General features: G+C 45.6%; 1 long non-coding RNA gene across 1 annotated transcript; it reads left to right on the forward strand.

Moving 5' to 3' along the window:
• The first annotated feature begins 7,615 nt into the window (after positions 1–7,615).
• LOC138283200 (uncharacterized) lies at positions 7,616–22,485 on the forward strand. The gene is made up of 2 exons (XR_011201123.1): positions 7,616–7,704; positions 22,041–22,485. It is a non-coding gene; the product is annotated as an uncharacterized lncRNA (long non-coding RNA).
• The last annotated feature ends 309 nt before the right edge of the window (positions 22,486–22,794 follow it).

Below are 22,794 nucleotides of genomic sequence, written 5' to 3' on the forward strand. Positions count from 1 at the left end.
ACAGAGCCTTTGAATTATTCACTTAATTTAGCATGTGATTTAGGTGAGTACATGTGGTGCATTCCAAACATGTTCCATGTATAGTTGTACAATTTATGGTCAGCTTTCTGCTGATGCTTTTCATCAGACAATTTGTCATGGGGTATTGGGATTGACACATAGGTTTTGCAATGTAGGGCAGCACTATGTAGGACACACTGCTGACCAGTGTTAAAGTGCAAGTGCTCTCTGTGTAAACTGTATGTGTAATTGGCTTTTCCATGATTGGCCTATTTGATTTACTAGTAAGTCCCTAGTAAAGTGTACTATAAGTGCCAAGGACCTGTAAATCAAATGCTACTAGTGGGCCTGCAGCACTGATTGTGCCATCCACATGAGTAGCCCTGTAAACATAGCTCAGACCTGCCGCTTCAGTGTCTATGTGAGAAGTTTTAAACTGTCAATTCGACCTGGCAAGTGTACCCACTTGCTAGGCCCAATTCCTCCCTTTTTGTTTATGTAAGGCACCCCTAAGGTAGGCCGTAGGTAGCCCCATGGGCAGCGTGCAGTGTATGTTAAAGGTGGGACATGTCGTGTTTTACATGTCCTGACAGTGAATACTGCCAAATTTGTTTTTCACTGTTGCAAGACCTATATCTCTAATAGGTTAACATGGAGACTGCCTTTAAATATCTTGTAAGTGCAGTTTCACATTGGGAGCATATAGAGATATGGAGTTTAGGGACAATGAACTCACAATTTAAAAATACATATTTCGGTAAAGTTGGTTTTTAGATTGTCAGTTTGAAAATGCCACTTTCAGAAAGTGGTCATTTTCTTGCTTAACCGTTCTGTGCCTCTGCCTGCTTATGTATTCCACGTCTGGGTCAGACTGACAGTTGGGCTGTTGTGAATTCCCTTTAGACAGTGACACAAAGGGAGCTGGGGTGTAGCCTGCATATCCTGATGAGTCTTCTGGGCTAGAGTGGGGAGGGAGGAGCTGACATTGACACCTGAAAGGGCTGTGTCTGCCCTCACACAATACAGTCTCCAACCCCTGGTGTGTGCCTGGGGCCAGGTCTGGGCAAGGCAGGATTTTGTGAAAAACAGAGACTTTCCTTTGAAGTTTGCCTACTTCTAAAGCAGAAAGGGTTAGAAGTAGTAGATCCCAAACCCCAGATTTTTAGATTACTTCTGGCCTCAAGAGAAACCTCTGCCAAGGAGAAGAACTGAAGAGATAGAGGAGGAGTACTGTCCCTTTGCCTGTGACTGTACTTTGCTGAGTTGGCCTGCAGTGGCTACATCTGCCTGAAAGAGGACAAAGACTGGACTTTGTGGTATATTCCTACTTGTGAAGTGTCTCCAGGGGCTTGGACTGAGCTTGCCTCCTGTTTTGAAGTCTTAGGGCCATCAAAGACGTCCTCTGCTAGCACCTAAACTCTCAGCTGCTACTCCTACCCTGCCAAGTGGTGCCCCTCTAGTCCCTGAAGCTGGTGGAACCAAGGCAGAAATCCACGCATAAGAGCCGTGTAGGAAACAAAAATGATCCACCACTTGCATCGCAGCTGGGAAATCGACCTACCACCTGCATCGCAGTGAGAAACTCTACGCATCACCTGCATTGCGGCTGAAGAAACAACGCAACACCCGCTTGTGGCTGCTGTAATTGATGCAGCCCCTACGCAGTGCGGTCCCTCAACGACGTGCGGCCAGATTTCGCATGCACCGTCACTGGGCATCTTGCGGGAGAGAAAAATGACGCATTGCCTACCTGAATGGAGAAGAAACTATGCACGGCCTGACGTGTGAGTTAGGAATCGGTGCATTGACGACTTTTCTGACGCATGCTTCCCCGTATGGCTTTATTGTTGGATTTTTGTTGTTTTTGCTCTTGTTTGATTTAGATAAATATTGGCTATTTTTCTAAACCTCAGTTGTGTCCATTTTGACGTGTTTTCACTGTATTACTGTGTGTGTTGGTACAAATACTTTACACATTGCTTTGAGAGAAGCCTGACTGCTTGTGCCAAGCTACCAAGGGGGTAAGCAGGGGTTCTTCTAGGTGTGCATCTCCCTTACTCTGACTAGAGGGAGGGTCCCTGCTTTGACCGCGTGCAAACTGACAGTCAACCAGAGGCCCCATTTCTAACAACCTCCATGGTATACTTGAGCTTGCCAGACTGTTTTATGTCGGTTGTCTTTATGTACCAGAGCCACTGTGTCATTTCTTACTCCTGGGCTGCCGAGGCACAAGCATTTTGATGCATTCCTGCCTGGCTCTGATCGCCACTTGCAGACAATGCGTCACATATTTAGGAAACCATAAATATCACTGCATCAGCTCTCAGTTTGAATTTATAAGGGACGGCCTACCTTGCATATTTTAATCTCTACATGACATGGCTGGTTTTGGCACAAGTATTTTTTGACGCAGGCCTACTAAACTGACACATTGGGTAAGATGCGTTGACTTGTAACTATAGATTACTGCCTGCATCGCTATTGTATCAAAAATAATGATGTAGCAGCTATGGAAGGCTCTCATAAAAATGCCCCAATATGTTCTAGAAAATCCCATACTTACTTGGTGTTGGTGGACACCAGACATTTAAGTCAACATTTTCTTGGTTAGCATTCCGGATTTTATGTTTTTTTTAATTTGAGAAATTCAACACAATATTGAGCAAATTAGTTAAAATAAATGAATATATCTCCACATTTTTCTTTATATCTTCATGTTCAACGGAATACTGATGCACAATTTGCATTAGTACATAGCCCGGAATGTGCTGCAAAAAAACTCCGTAAATGTCCCAAATTTATCAGCACTTTGAGTCGGTGCAGAGTCACCATAAGTGACACTGTAGGAAATTTGCCTTTTCGGCATTGTCAACCCATATTTGTTGCCTTTCTTTACACTAGTGTTGCTGGCTTTAGCACTGTGTGCACTTTACCCCTATTAACCAGGAGCCAAGTGCCTGTCCTTCCCCTTTAAATAATTATTCCTGATTGCCACCTGTAATTTGCCTCTAGGTCCCTAGTATATGTGTAATAAACCCACCTGGGGCCTGGAAGTTAAATGCCACTTATAGACTATAACACCTCTTGTGCCGCCATCCACTACAGAAGCACTGCAAACATGGCTACAAGCCTACCCTATATAGCATGACTGCTGCACTGCAAACTGTCAAAAAAATATCTTTTAAAGATTAGTAATTAGAAGCCCACGAGGCAGGGTTAATGGTATTTAAAAGCAGTAAAAGTAGTAAATTAATATTAACAAGTCCCTACTCTGATGAGGCCCAAAAAACTATTTTCGCATTGCCAGGCCTAGCTGGCCTGTGTCAAAAACCAGAGTACAGAGTAAAATACTAATACGGCTAATTTGGAAATGGCACCAGTAGAAAAACATTTAAACCACTCTTTTTACATAGCCATTAAAAATACAAATCAATGGTGAATTCATATTTTTATGAAATATTAAGGCAATTTCGAAAGTTACCCTTTACCTGTCTCAGCTTTCAGAAGGGTAATTGGTATTACCCTCTGCCATCTCAGAGCCTGTCCTTATCTCTGAATGAGGTGTGAAAGATGTCTGAAATACATTTCTCACCGGAACTACAATGAGCAGACATTATTCATTTGAGCTCTGCAGAATATTCATGGTTGGGCCATTGGGCATCCTGTTGATGCCATAGTGTTAGTTTCTGCCTAGTACATTGGTTAAGCCACTTGGTAATACTTTGGCACACTTGAAAGGGAGAATATAGGTTTCAGGGACAGTTTTTGTGAGTCGCCTGTCTGGGTGCTAAAGGACCCTGTCTTTGCCCTAATAAACTTATGTCTCTTAGTTGGTTGTAGGCACAGGATCTGCTTCAAACTGGATTTTAGTGTTAGAGGTGGGGGGACATTTGTGATTACCATAATGCACTTCACTACTCACAACTATCTGAGCCCACGTTTAGTTTGGCCAAATGCTTTTGCCATCTTGTTAATGCCATTGACAAGACATTTTGGGCCTGTTTGCAGTAAGGCAAACAAGAACTACTGAAAAAGTGGATGAGGTTATGTCAGGAAAGTTTTACCGCATTTTGTAGGGAGTGCCCTACTGTCAAGCATAAATGCAGCACCCAATTGCTATGGAAATCACTGCTTGACAAAGGAAACCCACATTATATGGATGCATGTTGTTGATGGAATTCCATACTTTGACACTTTGATGAACTCACATTGAATCTTATTGTATATGTGTGACAGTGGTAGCAGAAAAGTAAAGGCTGTGTGACTCAGCACATTGGCACTTGCTAGGAAGGTTGAATAGTGTTTGATGGCCCTCCATATGAGTTTCATATGAGTTTCTTTCATTAATGTGCTTGACAATTTAGGGCTGGTAGACAGAATGACAGCACCCTTTATTTAGGACAGAGTCATTACATTAAAAAAATGAATAGGCATTCAGGTAAGAATGCTTGTTTTTAAATCCGCCTATTGTGTTTGATATAAATCTTACAAGGGCCTTACATGCTGCAGAGAGTGCATGTGCCTAGCGTCTCTTTCCCGGACCTCCGCTGTTGTTTTCAACCCACCCCGCCATCCTCCCACCCTCTTCATGCTCTCTGGTGTTTCTAACTCCCCTCAACCCCACCTCCTCCTGTCTCCACCCTCCACCCACCAGCTTTACGTTGCTTCTTCATTGTGCACGGAAGGAGGGGGGAGTGTTTTTTCAACATCCAAATAGTACATGCTTGTGGGACTTGTAGGATTTTTGCAGTGAAGTTAAATCGTGTGCTTCTGACCGTCACTGTTTGAGCACGATTGGGTATAGCAATTTAGGAGCGTATCCTATTCAAATTTTACATCTGTGATAGCATTTACTGTGACACGGATTAATGTGCAGTTTAATACTTTCACTCTTCAGAGAAGGAGTTTTGCCGCTCATAGAAATAACGCATGTTTAGGATTGTGCATGTGTGCGTGTTCCTGCATCAGTATGATGAGATCGACACGTGCATGTCTCTCTCAGTATTGACGTACCGAGCAATTAAAAATCAACTGGGAGCAAAAAAGAATGTGTTTTTAAACAAGGCAACGCAGACAGGGCTGTGCTGCTCTGTTCTCTAAGCCCTGCTATCTCTACCACGTGCAAGTGGTTAACATCTGTGCCTTTGGTGTGGACGATTGGTAATGGGACTTCTGCAATACATATGTTTATGTTTATTAGTGGTGTAATCAATAGCTGGATGTTACTGAAACGGTGCATCAATCATCATCATCGTCGTCATTATCAAACGTTATCCAGTCTTGCAGATGACCATAGAAGCACAATATATCAAAAACGAATAAAATCATAAAACATTTTATAATAAATACAACAGTAACATCGCTCTTCCCCCATTTCTAAATCATGCAGGATACGTCCTTCTTGTTCTCAAAGCCTCGGTAATACATTTTAAAACTGCGAAGCATATTTTTGGGGACTCCCAATGTTGTACACTCATAAAACCCTCCCAATATGTTATAAGGATTTTCTCTCTCAAATTAGGGTAAAAAACGTTGCCTAAAAACAGAATATATTGTGCAAAACAAAACAAGTGCATAGTGGACTGCTTAGAAATCCTGTCATACTGACAACAAGGTAATGACAGGAACCTTGACCCCGTAACTGAAAAAGCACCCAGAAAGAGAATTGTGTTGGTTCTAAGCCGTGTTAAATAGAACCTATGTTCAAACTCATTTACCCATGTCCAATAATGCTCCATGCCAACGTTTTTAGAAATTGGTATATAAGTTTGCACTGAAGACAATATCGGCCAGTTTTGTTATTCTCAATCTATCCATAGGGGCCAAGTACAATTCCTTAACATGGCACTTAATATTCGGGCTGATATTCTCGGGAATTTCAAAAAGATGATTCAAACCTATATCCTGCGGTACACTCTTCACATAGGACATCAATGGAATAGCCAAATGTTTACTTTGTTTAAGATAGTCTTCTAAAATTTTACAGGTAAAATTCAGTTCTGGAGAGGACCAAACCTTCACCAATTGCACGATGGGCGCAAAGCCCACCCAATCCTCCAGGAACTCCAGTCCCACTTCCTAATGAGAAACAAAACTCATAGTAGATCTGGGGAGCCCTAATAATGTCTGCAAAAATGTATTTTCCATTACATGTAGTAATTTGGGTGACATATACTCCCACACCCTGTGCCATAAATGCCCGATAAGAGGCATTTGCTTTCATAGAGGTGAAACATTTCTTTTGGTGGTTTGTGGCCTAACTTTTTTGCAAACCTAAAGAGTGTTTCACACCACACCTCGATTGTTTGTGACCACCGAGAAAGTAATGGGTCCCAGGATAGGTTTGTGTCAAATAACATTTCCAAATAACTAAAGAACTTGATTTATTAATTTTTTTTGGAGGGGGTGTTTTTTGTGCCACAAATTAAATGTAAGATTTATCATTATTAACCTTAAGGTTCAGTCCATGCATAAACAATGAAACCCATCAAAAAGCTCTTGCAGGCCATTAGCTGTGCGTGCTAAAAGGACTGCATCATCTGCATCAAGCAGGACTGAAACTGGTTGTGAGACAATTTTAGGAACATCCAAAGTACATATGCTTAAAAAAGAATCCAATGCACCAATATAAAAAAGAAATACAAAAGGAGCCTGGCCGGTGAATACATTCATTTTGCTGCTCTTCTTTAAAACATCTTTTTGATCTTGCAAGTGGCCCATCATTTATGTAGAATGCATGTTACACTAGAGAGGTGTCTTGGAACTTGTTAAATTACTACCTGTGCATGCCAATGGGTTCCCTTTTAGTTCTTGCTGCAAATGAAAAAACCCTGTGCCCTAGTGAATTTGTGATGCGTTATTGTATTGTATTGTCTTTGCATTTACATAGGCCTTTAGTATCCCTCATGTTTTAGGTGGACAAGCGAGTACCTCCTCTATTGTCATTCACACTTTCTTTAATTTATATTGCTCAACTGCTCACAGAGCTAAAACTTACAAGAAAAACCTTATTATCAATCACATAGGCGAAACCTAATGCATTTACCAACGCTTACTATTCCTTCCTTTGAACCTGCAGACGTCACAGAACTTTGAACTAGATGCATTTGATAGCAGGCTTGAACTTTGAGCATGTTTTCCCTTAAACCAGCCTTACTGCCTATGACATATGGATGGGCTGTGAAATAATACATACCTTACAAATGTGAGATATGTATTGGTATCCATCCACTGACATAACCATACTATTTTCCCGATGCTCATTTAGAATTTCTGCAGTCTTTCAGGAAACATTTCACTTACTTTCCAAGAATCAGACCTTCTTGCATGGAAGGCGTGCAAAATTTGTGTTTTTTTTCCAGAAACAGACCTTTTGAGAAATATATGATTTATGAGGCAGCAATATTGGAAGTTTGAACAATAACGAATGATTTACACTTTTCAATTTGCAGAAATGGTCTTGGTTTACATAAGCAGCAACTGGGAAAAACAAAACGGATTTCAGCAAATCCTGGGGGAATGTCTTTCGAATATCCGAGAGACAATAATGCTGCAGGAATTTGAGCTAGTGGGCGGAGAGGGGGGACTGGTCACACGTGTTTGCCTTTTCAGCTCACAGGCAGAGAGACGAGAATGCGTGAACTTTCTGCTGTTCCAAGAAAAACAAGTTCACCACTTGTTTGACTTTCGGTTTGTGATTGTTAGGTGAGTTGGAACGGTTTTCATTTGCCTAAGGTTTATATTTACAACATGAAATGAAAACTGTTTATGTGTTAACATGTTTATACATTATTGACTGCTTAACAAGCCATGGTTATACTGAGTGTGCTTTGCAGCCTTCTTTTCTGTGGAAACTTTCCTCGTAAAGGCTAAAGCTTTCTGTTCTGATCACTAAGCCAGTGGCGTAACGAAAAATGAAGGGGTCCCTCTTCAGAATTTGATGAGACCTTGAGTCTTCCATAGCTCACATATATTCATTGGCCGTGGGCTGAACGGGCCCTCTTTAAAGGTTTTTTCGGGGTTGGAGGGCGAAGGAATTGGGACTACCCCGTAGAGGCCTGCTTTTACACATCTGCACTGAGCTACACAGATTTTTTCGATACATTTTTAAATGTTTGCAGTTGTCCCTGGCACTCAGGACTCGCCCCTGACTCATGAAAAAACATAGCTTTCAACTAGTCATAGGTCATGACTGTCATATTCCTTTCAGTCAGTGCGGGTCTTTCAGCCAACAGCACAAATCATGTTTTTAATTGTAGGCCCATACTTATAATGGGATTTTGAAGTCACAGTTTAGCCATGAACACCAAGGCCGGACTGGCCGTACTGGGCATCGGGCTTTCCCCTGGATGCTGGAAGTGTGGGTGGCAAATTTTGTTATGGAGGGGCTGGATTTGCAGTGCAGCAGTTTTAAAAGCACTGCAGAGCCCCTTGTATATCCAACAGTTTTCAGGCAACAATTACAGTGCCAAGATACCTCTGGTGATTAATGTACCCGCTGGAGAGATATCATAGTTTTGTCTAGTGGCAGGTTTGACTCATCTAAGGTAGTGCAGAGGATTACGTTGAGGATTAAGATGCCTACTAAAAAGAACGTGTACTAAGCAGATCACCGAACAGTATTTAAGGTGCATAGTTCAGTGGAATACTGCATACACCTTGTAGTCCCCTTTGTTTTATGTAACATTTCCTATACACTGATTTACACATGTATGATTCATTGTTTCTGTATCTATGTGTTATAAAAAGTGCTCCAACACCCTGCGCTAGCAGGAGATGTGCTATAAAACAAACAAAATACATGTGAGAGAGGGGCTATGGAGAGATGAGAGGCATTGTTAGAGGATGATGGTGAAGGAATCACTGAAGAGCCCCAATAAAGATTGCCATTAGGTTATCAATCAATATGCTTTAAAAATGAATTGAACTAACAGAGCTGAATATATAATGAAGAATGTGTTGTAGAATGCACCGTTCTTGCCATTTGTCCCAAATTGTCTTGGGGGGTAGGGTGGAGAATCCCCTGAAAGCCCCATTGTAGTGGTCAGGCCCGCTCGCTATGCAATCTACGGGGCTGTTCTGACAAAATTTGCCAGGGCTGCTTTGGGTTCCCAGTCCAGCCTGGTAGGTAACAAACCAGAATTTATTGTAATTCACTCATGAAACTCAGACTTTAGTCGAGTGTTAACTGACCCACTCCTCTTTGAGAACCTGAAAAAATCTTGAAGCCCTTGCCATTACCACCATTATACAGAAAATCCACAGTAAATAGAGATAAGCCAGACATCATGTCAACATCCCGATGGAATATCACTAAAATTCCAGTTTTTCTACTTTTGCCACACCTTTAACTTTACATCACTACTCTATGGAGTGAGAGTGTTTTTGTGGCCATTAGTAGGACTTCCCCTTTACATTTATTTCTAAACAAAAATGTACTAATTCTGATGCAGGGAAGAAATATGTACTTCCTGATTCATCCTAACCTGTTGAGATCATATGTTGTGTTAATGCCCCTACATTTGGGCTCCTTTTAAAAAGGATGCACAATACTCACCATCCTAGGTGTCATGCTTCATCAATGAAGTCCCTCCTCACTAGCCTCTAATGTCGCTAGCTGAGAGTATCTTTGGTTTTGTGAGAAGTTTGTAAATTGTAGGAGGTCTGAACTTCTTCAGAGATCTTCTAACTATTAAAATGTACTGTAGCTGGGACATTGTATTAGGGTTGGCACTTTAGAGCTTCTCTGTCTTACAAATGAATACATTCCTATGCTTTTGACACCCTGCTGGTCAGAAGCTTTCTTGGAAATCAATGAGACTATTATAAATGCCCTCCCATTCACATTTCACTATTCTGGCATGCCTTAAGTGAGGGAGGAGCATTGAGATATGACGTGATTTTTGGTTCTGAGCCTGAGTATCCTTATGGACATCATTTAGGGGTCACCAGGGCTTGCAATCGTGACCCCTGGCTTTCCTCTTGCATCCCTTGGTAGAGACCCTGAAACCCCTGACCTAAGAGATTGTCAAAAAAGTGCTAGAATCAGATGTTTGATAGGACCATCGTGGTCGTTTTAACCTGCAGCAAATTGGAGAGAAGGCTGCCATAAAAAAACACTGCCATGAAACAATACTGACTCCATTCACAATTTGGTGGCTCTGGACTGAGCTGGTAAGAGTACACAGGGAAGTAAACCGCAGTCTCTTAGTAAAGTAATTAAAAAAAAATCCCCATTGGTCATATGGACCTTTATAGGTTGCCATGAAGCACTGAAAGGGAGTCAGCATTAATAATACATTTCAGACTTGTGAAGCCAATGTGACACCACAAAAATGGCCAGAAATCTGTGACTGTTGTTAAAAGTATTTATTTCAGATTATTGATCAGTCCAGTGTATAGACTTGCCAGAAAAATATTCAGAACTGGTAAGCTGAAATATCTCAATAAGATCAGACTTAACAAAATAACATGCAGAACAGTAATAGCCACCTGTAAGGAAATGCCTCCTTGGCATGGTTACCCCCTGACTTTTTGCCTTTGCTGATGCCAAGTTATGATTTGAAAGTGTGCTGAGGCCTGCTAACCAGGCCCCAGCACCAGTGTTCTTTCCCTAACATGTACCTTTGTCTCCACAATTGGCACACCCTGGCATCCAGGTAAGTCCCTTGTAACTGGTACCCCTGGTGCCAAGGGCCCTGATGCCAGGTAAGGTCTCTAAGGGCTGCAGCATGTCTTATGCCACCCTGGGGACCCCTCACTCAGCACAGACAGACTGCTTGCCAGCTTGGGTGTGCTGGTGGGGAGAAAATGACTAAGTCGACATGGCACTCCCGTCAGGGTGTCATGCCACCTCACACTACCCATGGCATAGATAAGTCACCCCTCTAGCAGGCCTTACAGCCCTAAGGCAGGGTGCACTATACCATAGGTGAGGGCATAGGTGCATGAGCACTATGCCCCTACAGTGTCTAAGCAAAGCCTTAGACATTGTAAGTGCAGGATAGCCATAAGAGTATATGGTCTAGAAGTCTGTCATACATGAACTACACAGCACCATAATGGCTACACTGGAAACTGGGAAGTTTGGTATCAAACTTCTCAGCACAATAAATGCACACTGATGCCAGTGTACATTTTATTGTGAAATGCACCCCAGAGAGCATCTTAGAGATGCCCCCTGAAAACATACCCGACTTCCAGTGTGGGCTGACTAGTTTTGCCGGCCTGCCACACACCAGGAATGTTGCTGGCCACATGGGGAGAGTGCCTTTGTCACTCTGTGGCTAGTAACAAAGCCTGTACTGGGTGGAGGTGCTTCTCCCCTCCGCCTGCAGGAGCTGTAACACCTGGCGGTGAGCCTCAAAGGCTCACCCCCTTTGTTACAGTGCCACAGGGCATCCCAGCTAGTGGAGATGCCCGCCCCCTTCGGCCACGGCCCCACTTTTGGCGGCAAGACCAGAGGAGATAATGAGAAAAACAAGGAGGAGTCACTGGCCAGTCAGGACAACTCCTAAGGTGTCCTGAGCTGAGGTGACTCTGACTTTTAGAAATCCTCCATCTTGCAGATGGAGGATTCCCCCAATAGGATTAGGGATGTGCCCCCATCCCCTTCAGGTAAGTTCTTTTTTTTTTTTGTGGCATGGGGGGCCTGATTTGTGCCCCCCTACATGCCACTATGCCCAATGACCATGCCCAGGGGACATATGTCCCCTGGGCATGGCCATTGGGCAAGGGGGCATGACTCCTGTCTGTGCTAAGACAGGAGTCATTTCAATGGGGGTTGGGAGAAAAAAAAATGGCGCAAATCGGGTTGAGGCCAATATTTTGCCTCAGACCTGACTTGCCCCATTTTTTTACGCCCAAGCTCCATTTTCCCCTACGCCGGCGCTGCCTGGTGTGGGTCATTTGTTTTGACGCACACCAATCAGCTGCGCCGGCTAACGTCATTCCATAAATAAGGCGCCCGCATGGTGCTTTGGAATGGCGTTAGCCGGCGTTAAACTTTTTGACGCACAACTGCGTTGGCGCAGTTGTGCGTCAAAAAGTATAAATATGGCCCTTTGTTTCTAAAGGTTGGAATACTTTTTAAGAATCTAAAACTATCTCTAGAACTTAATTCAAACTTTTACAAAACTTTTAAACTCTAAAGTGACTCCTCACACTCTCTTGAAAAGATGCAGAATCCTATGAACTCATGAAGGCTCCCCTGATTGAGGGCTTTGGATTCTCAACTGAGGAGTACAGGATTAGGTTCAGGGGGCTCAAAAATCCTCGAGCCAGACCTGGGTTGATTTTGTTGACTTCTCAGTCAAAACACTGGATGGTTGGATTCATGGTAGTGGTGTAAATGATTATGAAGGGCTGTACAATCTGTTTATGAAAGAACACCTTTTAAGTAATTGTTTCAATGATAAACTGCATCAGCATCTGGTAGACCTAGGACCAATTTCTCCCCAAGAATTGGGAACGAAGGCGGACCATTGGGTCAAGACTAGGGTGACCAAGACTTCCACAAGGGGTGACCAAAAGAAAGGGGTCACAAAGACTCCCCAGGGGAAGAATGTTGAGACATCCAAGGGAAAAAGTATAGAGCATTCTACAGGGCCCCAAAAACCTGCTTAGGAGGGAGGGTCCAAAGCCTCTTCACAATCCAATTTTGGGTACAAGGGTAAAAACTTTGATCCCAAAAAGGCCTGGTGTCGAAGCTGTAATCAGCAGGGACACCAAACTGGAGACAAGGCCTGTCCCAAGAAAGGTTCCACTTCAAACTCTACTCCAGTTAGTACTGGAATAGCCAGTCTCCAGGTGGGGTCAACAGTGTGCCCAGAGCAAATCAGGGTTCACACTGAAGCTACACTAGTCTCTGAGGGTGGGGTGGACTTAGCCACACTAGCTACCTGGCCCCCTAATATGCAAAAATACAGGCAACAACTCTTAATTCATGGGATTAGTGTAGAAGGCCTGAGGGATACAGGTGCCAGTGTCACCATGGTGACAGAGAAACTGGTTTCCCCAGGTCAGTACCTGGCTGGACAAACTTATCCAGTCACCAACGCTGACAATCAGACTAAAGTACATCCCATGGCTATGGTAACTTTAGAGCGGGGAGGGGTCAATGGCCTGAAACAGGTGGTGGTCTCCTCAAATATCCCTGTAGACTGTTTGCTTGGAAATGACCTGGAGTCCTCAGCATGGGCTGAGGTAGAACTCAAAACCCATGCAGCCATGCTGGGTATCCCTGAACTGGTGAGTGTCAAGACAAGGGCACAGCACAAGGCTCAGGGTGAAAAAGTGGTGTTGGAGCCTGGAAAAATGGCCCAACCCTCCAAGAGAAAAGTAAAGAAGACTGAGGAACCAGCTTCAATACAACAAAAGAAAGAAAACCTCTCTTCCCAAGAAGAAGTTCTGCCCTCTGAGGGAACTGAGTCTATGGAGTTAGAACCTTATCAGGTTGAACTCTTAGGCCCAGGGGGACCCACAAGGGAACAGTTGTGTAAGGGGCAAGAAACCTGTCACTCTCTTAAAGGCCTTAGGCAGCAAGCTGCTGAAGAGACCAAAGGAAAAATCACTGGAACACATAGAGTCTATTGGGAAGATGGACTCCTCTACACTGAGGCAAGAGATCCCAAACCTGGTGCCACTAGGAGAGTGGTAGTGCCTCAGGAGTTTAGGGAGTTCATTCTGACCTTAGCTCATGATATTCCATTTGCTGGGCATTTGGGACAAACCAAGACTTGGGAAAGGTTAGTTAACCATTTCTATTGGCCCAACATGTCCCAGAAGGTAAAGGAGTTTTGTGTCTCTTGTGCCACCTGTCGAGCCAGGGGTAAGACAGGTGGACACACAAAGGGCCCCCTCATTCCACTTCCAGTGGTGGGGGTCCCCTTTGAAACAGTGGGTGTGGACATAGTGGGTCCACGTGAACCTCCCACAGCTTCAGGGAACCAGTATATCCTAGTGGTAGTGGATCATGCCACTAGGTACCCTGAAGCAATTCCCCTTAGGTCCACTACTGGCCCTGCAGTAGCTAAGGCACTCATTGGTATCTTTACCAGAGTGGGGTTTCCTAAGGAGGTGGTGTCTGACAGGGGTACCAACTTCATGTCAGCATACCTGAAGCACATGTGGAATGAGTGTGGGGTGACTTACAAATTCACCACACCATACCATCCACAAACCAATGGTCTTGTAGAAAGATTTAACAAGACATTGAAAGGCATGATCATGGGGCTCCCTGAAAAGCTCAAAAGGAGATGGGATGTCCTCTTGCCATGTCTGCTTTTCGCCTACAGAGAGGTGCCTCAGAAGGGAGTAGGGATTCCCCCTTTGAACTTCTGTTTGGCCATCCTATAAGGGGACCGCTAGCTCTTGTAAAAGAAGGCTGGGAGAGACCTCTTCATGAGCCTAAACAAGATATAGTGGACTATGTACTAGGCCTACGTTCCAGGATGGCAGAGTACATGGAAAAGGCAAGCAAAAACCTTGAGGCCAGCCAACAACTCCAGAAGAGGTGGTATGACCAAAAGGCTGCTATGGTTGAGTTTCAGCCAGGGCAGAAAGTCTGGGTTCTGGAGCCTGTGGCTCCCAGGGTACTTCAAGACAGATGGAGTGGCCCTTACCCAGTGCTAGAAAGAAAGAGTCAGGTCACCTACCCGGTAGACCTAGGCACTAGCAGGACCCCCAAAAGGGTGATCCATGTGAACCGCCTCAAACTCTTTCATGACAGGGCAGATGTGAATCTGTTGATGGTGACAGATGAGGACCAGGAAGCTGAGAGTGAACCTCTCCCTGATCTCCTCTCCACAGACCCTAAAGATGGCTCAGTAGATGGAGTGATCTATTCAGACACCCTCTCTGACCAACAACAATCTGACTGTAGGAAAGTCTTACAATAGTTTGCTGAGCTCTTTTCCCTAACACCTGGTCAGACACACCTGTGTACCCATGATGTGGACACAGGAGACAGCATGCCTGTCAAGAACAACATTTTCAGACAGTCTGACCAAGTTAAGGAAAGCTTCAAGGTGGAAGTCCACAAGATGCTGGAATTGGGAGTCATTGAGCACTCTGACAGCCCCTGGGCTAGCCCAGTGGTCTTAGTCCCCAAACCTCACACCAAGGATGGAAAGAGAAAGATAAGGTTTTGTGTGGACTACAGAGGACTTAATTCTGTCACCAAGACAGATGCCCATCCCATTCCAAGGGCAGATGAATTGATTGACAAACTAGGTGCTGCCAGATACTTAAGTACCTTTGACTTGACAGCAGGGTACTGGCAAATCAAAATGGCACCAGGAGCAAAATAAAGACAGCATTCTCTACACCTGATGGGCATTATCAGTTTACTGTAATGCCCTTTGGCTTAAAGAATGCCCCTGTCACCTTCCAAAGGTTGGTGAATCAAGTCCTTGCTGGCTTGGAGTCCTTTAGTGCAGCTTATCTTGACGATATTGCTGTCTTTAGCTCCAGCTGGCAGGATCACCTGGTCCACCTGAAGAAGGTTTTGAAGGCCCTGCAAGCAGCATGCCTCTATCAAGGCATCCAAATGTCAGATAGGGCAGGGAACTTGGTTTACTTGGGACACCTTGTAGGTGGAGGCCAAGTTCAGCCACTCAAACCCAAGATCCAGATTATTCTGGACTGGGTATCTCCAAAAACCCAGACTCAAGTCAGGGCATTCCTTGGCTTGACTGGGTACTACAGGAGGTTTGTGAAGGGATATGGATCAATAGTGACACCTCTCACAGAACTTACCTCCAAGAAAATGCCCAAGAAGGTAAACTGGACTGTAGAATACCAACATGCCTTTGACACCCTGAAACAAGCTATGTGCACAGCACCAGTTCTAAAAGCTCCAGATTACTCCAAGCAGTTTATTGTGCAGACTGATGCCTCTGAACATGGGATAGGGGCACTTTTGTCCCAAACAAATGATGATGGCCTTGACCAGCCTGTTGCTTTCATTAGCAGGAGGTTACTCCCCAGGGAGCAGCGTTGGAGTGCCATTGAGAGGGAGGCCTTTGCTGTGGTCTGGTCCCTGAAGAAGCTGAGACCATACCTCTTTGGTACTCACTTTGTAGTTCAAACTGACCACAGACCTCTCAGATGGCTAAGGCAAATGAAAGATGAAATCCCAAACTGTTGATGTGGTCCATCTCCCTACAGGGAATGGAATTTATAATGGAACACAGACCTGGGACTGCCCATGCCAATGCAGATGGCCTTTCCAGGTTCTTCGACTTAGAAAATGAATACTCTCTTGGGAAAGGTTAGTCTCATCCTCTTTGTTTGGGGGGGGAGGGGGTTGTGTAAGGAAATGCCTCCTTGGCATGGTTACCCCCTGACTTTTTGCCTTTGCTGATGCCAAGTTATGATTTGAAAGTGTGCTGAGGCCTGCTAACTAGGCCCCAATACCAGTGTTCTTTCCCTAACCTGTACCTTTGTCTCCACAATTGGCACACCCTGGCATCCAGGTAAGTCCCTTGTAACTGGTACCCCTGGTACCAAGAGCCCTGATGCCAGGGAAGGTCTCTAAGGGTTGCAGCATGTCTTATGCCACCCTGGGGACCCCTCACTCAGCACAGACACATTGCTTGCCAGCTTGTGTGTGCTGGTGGGGGGAAAATGACTAAGTCGACATGGTTCTCCCCTCGGGGTGCCATGCCAACCTCACACTGCCCATGGCATAGATAAGTCACCCCTCTAGCAGGCCTTACAACCCTAAGGCAGGGTGCACTATACCATAGGTGAGGGTATAAGTGCATGAGCACTATGCCCCTACAGTGGCTAAGCAAAACCTTAGACATTGTAAGTGCAGGGTAGCCATAAGAGTATATGGTCTGGAAGTCTGCCATACACGAACTCCACAGCACCATAATGGCTACACTGGAAACTGGGAAGTTTGGTATCAAACTTCTCAGCACAATAAATGCACACTGATGCCAGTGTACATTTTATTGTGAAATACACCCCAGAGGGCATCTTAGAGATGCCCCCTGAAAACATACCCGACTTCCAGTGTGGGCTGACTAGTTTTGCCAGCCTGCCACACACCAGACATGTTGCTTGCCACATGGGGAGAGTGCCTTTGTCACTCTGTGGCTAGTAACAAAGCCTGTACTGGGTGGAGGTGCTTCTTCCCTCCCCCTGCAGGAGCTGTAACACCTGGCGGTGAGCCTCAAAGGCTCAACCCCTTTGTTACAGCGCCACAGGGCATCCCAGCTAGTGGAGATGCCCGGCCCCTCCGGCCACGGCCCCACTTTTGGCGGCAAGACCAGAGGAGATAATGAGAAAAACAAGGAGGAGTCACTGGCCAGTCAGGACAACCCCTAAGGTGTCCTGAGCTGAGGTGACTCCGACTTTTAGAAATCCTTCATCTTGCAGATGGAGGATTCCCCCAATAGGATTAGTGATGTGCCCCCCTCCCCTCAGGGAGGAGGCACAAAGAGGGTGTAGCCACCCTCAGGGCTAGTATCCATTGGCTACTAACCCCCCAGACCTAAACACCCCCCTAAATTGAGTATTTAGAGGCCCCCAGAACCTAGGAAACAAGATTCCTGCAACCTAAGATGAAGAAGGACTGCTGACCTGAAGCCCTGCAGAGAAGACGGAGACCCCAACTGCTTTGGCCCCAGCCCTACCGGCCTGTCTCCCCACTTCAAGAAAAACTGCAACAACGACGTGTTCCCCAGGGTCCAGCGACCTCTGAAGCCTCAGAGGACTACCCTGCATCTAAAAGGACCAAGCACTCCCGAGGACAGCGGCCCTGTTCCAAAGAAACCAAAACTTGCAACAAAGAAACAACTTTAAAAGGACTCCACGTTTCCCGCCGAAAGCGTGAGACTTTCCACTCTGCACCCGACGCCCCCGGCTCGACCTGCGGTGAAACAACACTACAGGGAGGACTCCCCGGCGACTGCAACCCTGTGAGTAGCCAGAGTTGACCCCCCTGAGCCCCCCCAGCGACGCCTGCAGAGGGAATCCAGAGGCTCCCCCTGACCGTGACTGCCTGCTTCCAAGAACCCGACGCCTGGTAAAGACACTGCACCCGCAGCCCCCAGGACCTGAAGGATCCGACCTCCAGTGCAGGCGTGACTCCCAGGTGGCCCTCTCCTTGCCCAGGTGGTGGCTACCCAGAGGAGCCCCTCCCTTGCCTGCCTGCTTCGCTGAAGAGACCACTGGGTCTCCCATTGAAACCTATTACAAACCTGACGCCTGTTTGCACTCTGCACCCGGCCGCCCCCGTGCCGCTGAAGGTGTACTATTTGTGCTGACTTGTGTCCCCCCGGTGCCCTACAAAACCCCCCTGGTCTGCCCTCCGAAGTCGCGGGTACTTACCTGCTGGCAGACTGGAACCGGGGCACCCCCTTCTCCATTGAAGCCTATGTGTTTTGGGCACCACTTTGACCTCTGCACCTGACCGGCCCTGAGCTGCTGGTGTGGTAACTTTGGGGTTGCCCTGAACCCCCAACGGTGGGCTTCCTTGGACCCAACTTTGAACCCTGTAGGTGGGTTACTTACCTGCAAAACTAACAAATACTTACCTCCCCCAGGAAATGTTGAATTTTGCACTGTCTAGTTTTAAAATAGCTTATTGCCATTTTTGCCAAAACTGTACATGCTATTTTGCTGATTCAAAGCTCCTATGATATCTAAGTGAAGTACCTTTCATTTGAAGTATTGATTGTAAATCTTGAACCTGTGGTTCTTAAAATAAACTAAGAAAATATATTTTTCTATATAAAAACCTATTGGCCTGGAATTGTCTTTGAGTGTGTGTTCCTCATTTATTGCCTGTGTGTGTACAACAAATGCTTAACACTACCCTCTGATAAGCCTACTGCTCGACCACACTACCACAAAATAGAGCATTAGAATTATCTCTTTTTGCCACTATCTTACCTCTAAGGGGAACCCTTGGACTCTGTGCATGCTATTTCTTACTTTGAAATAGTACATACAGAGCCAACTTCCTACACCACTGCAAAACAGAAACCGAATTGACCCTTCTGCAGGTGTATTAGCAGTGAGGTCTGGCCAGTGACCACACAACCACAGGAGAGAGCAGCAGGAGAGTTTTTGCTGCAGTGCTGCTGGAGAGCCAGAGCAGGCTAAAGAAATGCAGCAGCAATGAAGCAGCAAGCTGCCGTCAGCAGCAGTGACAGCAGCGGGTGATGGATTGCTGGCAGCAGCGACACGGACTGATGGTGGCAGCTGGAGCTGCTTTAGCTGACTGCCACCCGGGGGAACTATGCAAAAAGTGGTGAGTGCAGGGACCCTATTACGGCTCCTTTACCATCTCAAGTATGTTCATCACTGAGGCCTGTGTTTATTACCCCCAGCCTCCAGCTTGTCTTCCGCGCTCCAGCCATAGTAATGGCGACATCTCAGTATCTGTAGCCCACATCTGAGCCTGCTACATAGGGCTAAACCTACATCTACAACCTCCCCGTCCGTCCCACATCACGCCCCCTCTGATGAAACAAACAACCTAGCAAGTAAGTGGGAAGCAGCTGGACTTAAGGTGAGTGCACTGCTTCCAAGTGGCTGAGGGGCCGAGCAAGGGTTCTACAGGACTCTAATTTAATGGGTCAGGGAGGTTTAAGGGGTCCATTCCCAGCTGGTCTGCCAGGAAGAAAAGTGGCTGAGCGGACTGAGCAAGGGTTCTATGGGACTCTAATCCATTGAGGTCAGGGAATGTTAAGGGGTCCATTCCCAGCTGGTCTGCCAGGAAGAAACACACCATACGGTCCTCCCAATTAATGTGTTTCACCTGCACTACTGAGGAACTTCTGACCTCTACAGAAAAGGGGCCCAATGAGCAGCCTGGTGGAGGCTTAATAATCGGGACCCACAATTCTCATGAGGGCCCACGTGCTTCAATTCTTCCCTTGTGCAGCTTCCAGCCAAAAATCTACACAAAATTTAGCTTTCTGAAGGGCGCAGGATCCACACTTTACTCCAGAAATTAGGGTTTAACCGGGCTGTAGACCCTGCTACAACTGGAAGTCCTCACCTATCCTCTTGAAGATGTCCCATCCCAGTTTAATGCTACACATGCAACTAGAAACTTAGGTGCATATTTATGAAATGTTTGCTCCTCCTTAGTGTCATTTGTTTGTACGTTAAAGCGGTGCAAACATAACTCCATATTTATATTTTGACATTGGACCCGTCTAGTGTCAAAATGTAGGAATTAGCACGATTTTGAGGGAGAGCCAAACCACCTTACGTCTCATTGCGACAATGAGATACAAGGTAGGCGTTCCCTTCCAAAAAATTACGCTAGCCCTCTAGCACCTTATTGCAAAAGTGACTCAAACTAAGGAAAAAGACTTTAAAAAATGGTGCTAAGTCCAATTAGCATAAAATTTTAACGTCTGGTCAGACCAGGCATTAAAAAGAGGCCCTCACACCACCAGTCAAGGAAAACACACAGAAGGAGCTTTTGAAACCTCCAGGAATCCATGGAAGTGGTACTGCTGCAACTTGGCACACGCTGCAGACATCAGCGAAGACAGCAGGTCCCTCCACCACCACCCCACCAACCTCAAACACCACCACAGCAGCCACAAAGGCAATGCAGAAGGCGGGAGAGGATCTTTAGACAGTGCACAACCATCCTTGGACTCCGGGAGCAAGATGTAATCTCGATGTACAGACTGAACCGGGAGTCCATTGTACCCCTGCTGCAACATATTGCGCCAAACATCACAGCAAGGGTGCAAACTCCTACTAACATTCCTCCCATGACCAAACTCCTCACTGTCCTCCATATGCTGTCGTCTGGATCTTTTCAGATAATGGGTGCACATGTGGCTGGTATCTCCCAGCCAGCCTTCTAAGTCTTTTTACCTAAGGCCCTGGACATTATCATACGCCTCATACCCCAACACATCTGCTTCTCAAACACCCATCCTCTGCAGATGGAGACCAAGCAAGGTTTCTGTCAAATTTCTGGGTTTCCGCATGTGCTGGGTGCAATGGACTTCACCCATGTGCAACTGGTGCCACCTGCAGCAACAGAACACCTATATAGGAACCACAAGCACACACATTTAATAAATGTGCAGGCCATTGTGGACTACCGTGGGCTCTTCACCAACATCCTTGCTAAATATCCAGTCTACATCCATCATGCATACATATTTCACCATTGCACCATCAACAAGGGGTTCCAGGATGGTCAATATGGCAATGGTCTACTCATAGGAAAGCCACCATACCAATCATAACACACCAACCATCTAGGACAAACAAGACAAACATCACACTAAATACACATGAGAAGGGCTACATAGATGTACAGGCAACAACACATATGCAACATGCCACACTACACTGCATACATTACACTTCATAAACACATACACCCACATGTACATAACACAGCCACACCCTCACTGACACAGCATGTGTAGACAGGTATAGACAGGTCCCCTTTGCATGCAGAAGGTGCTCACAAACCACTGCAAGTGTCCACAGTTTGTCAACTAAATACATATCACACACACATTACTCCAAACAAAGAAGCGCCCAGGCATGTCAATGGCAAAGGCCATGGTCATTTTGAGAAAGTCACACATAGGCACAGTCCCACAGTCATGGTGTGCAAGCCTCTGGCAGAACCTAAATCAAATGCCACCTAAGTGGTGCTATAACCAACGACATATCATCTACACATACCTGACATACCTGTAGTGTGCACATACACCTGTCAGCTGCATTGTGTCGCACACATACGAATACAAAATTATCTGACATTAAAGACCATGGGGCAGAATCATGAGAAATGGGGCAGCACCTACTCCAGTGCCACCTCACATGCGTCACTAGTGCCCCCTAGCAGCTCCATGTGTGTTCCGTATACCAGAAATGGTCCACGATGGTGCAGAATGTGTGAAAAAACTGTAACAATCATGGATGCCATAGTAGGACTCGGTAGGAGTATAGAGGACATACTTGACCTAACATGCACCGTACTAAGGGACTTGTAGTAAATCAAGTTTTACTACATCACTTCTCTCTTTCCTTTGCAGCTAATCAAGTGTACGGCATACAGCCATGGGAGATGACTCCATTTGCCAATCCCACAATGGTGGAAGAGCGGGCCTACAATGAGGGGCACAGGAAAACATGCAATGTGGTGGAGAGGACATTTGGGCTCCTAAAATCAAGGTCTAGGTGCCTGGCCCTGACAGGAGTCTCGTGTATGCTCCACCACTTATTTGCAAAATGTTTCTGCCATGTGTAATCCTCCACAACATCTGTGTCCGAACAAATGTTCCCTGGTATGTCCAGGTTGATGCCCACAACGAGGAGAAGGATGATGATGATAGAGCCGATAATTTGGAGGGTGAACAACAGAACACTGCTGTAGGAGTTTGCAGGAGACTTCTTCACATTGTTGAGAACTTCTACACATAGTCACTGGACTAACAATATCACATTGTAAATAGCACAAATAAAAGACTTTGCACCTGATTCTCCTTTTGTTCTCATTCTCCACTACATATACCATTGGAATGTGACTCAACCCCCAGGGAGCAGGTAAGAAACAAAATGGTGACAAGTATGGTAGCAACATTGTTTCTGGTGTAAGAGGGTCTGCTGCCTCCATCTCACATATCAGTGACAGACAATTCATGGGCATGTGACTCCTGAAGGCCTAGATCCATACACCTCTACATATATTGTGCCGTCAAGTGGTCAAGGTGCTAATACCTAGCCCATTCATCACAACAACACCATGCCTAACAGAACATATGCATGTGGGGAACACACAATGTAGGG

This window comes from Pleurodeles waltl, chromosome 3_1 (genome assembly GCF_031143425.1).
Source record: "Pleurodeles waltl isolate 20211129_DDA chromosome 3_1, aPleWal1.hap1.20221129, whole genome shotgun sequence".
NCBI lineage: Eukaryota > Metazoa > Chordata > Amphibia > Caudata > Salamandridae > Pleurodeles > Pleurodeles waltl.